Raw genomic sequence first — 585 nt, forward strand, 5'->3', positions numbered from 1 at the left:
GTTCATAGGTGAGAATGATGATGAGTGTCACGGATCATCACATTCATCAAGTTGAAGAACAAGTGATATCTTAGAACAAGAACAAGCGGAATTGAATGGAAGAATAATAGTAATTGCATTAATACTCGAGGTACAGCAGAGCTCCACACCTTAATCTATGGTGTGTAGAAACTCCACCGTTGAAAATACATAAGCATGAGGTTTAGGCATGGCCAAATGGCCAGCCTCCCAATGATCTAAGATAGCATAAAAATGAAGATAGCTACCCTGATATCTCAATACAATAGTAAAAGGTCCTACTTATAGAAAACTAGTAGCCTAGGGTGTACAGAGATGAGTAAAAGACATAAAAATCCACTTCCGGGCCCACTTGGTGTGTGATTGGGCTGAGCAATGAAGCATTTTCGTGCAGAGACTCTTCTTGGAGTTAAACGCCAGCTTTTGTGCCAGTTTGGGCGTTTAACTCCCATTTGGGTGCCAGTTCCAGCGTTTAACGCTGGGATTTCTTGAGGTGACTTTGAACGCCGGTTTGGGCCATCAAATCTTGGGCAAAGTATGGACTATCATATATTGCTGGAAAGCCCA

This window comes from Arachis duranensis, chromosome 4 (assembly GCF_000817695.3).
Source record: "Arachis duranensis cultivar V14167 chromosome 4, aradu.V14167.gnm2.J7QH, whole genome shotgun sequence".
NCBI classification, from domain to species: domain Eukaryota; kingdom Viridiplantae; phylum Streptophyta; class Magnoliopsida; order Fabales; family Fabaceae; genus Arachis; species Arachis duranensis.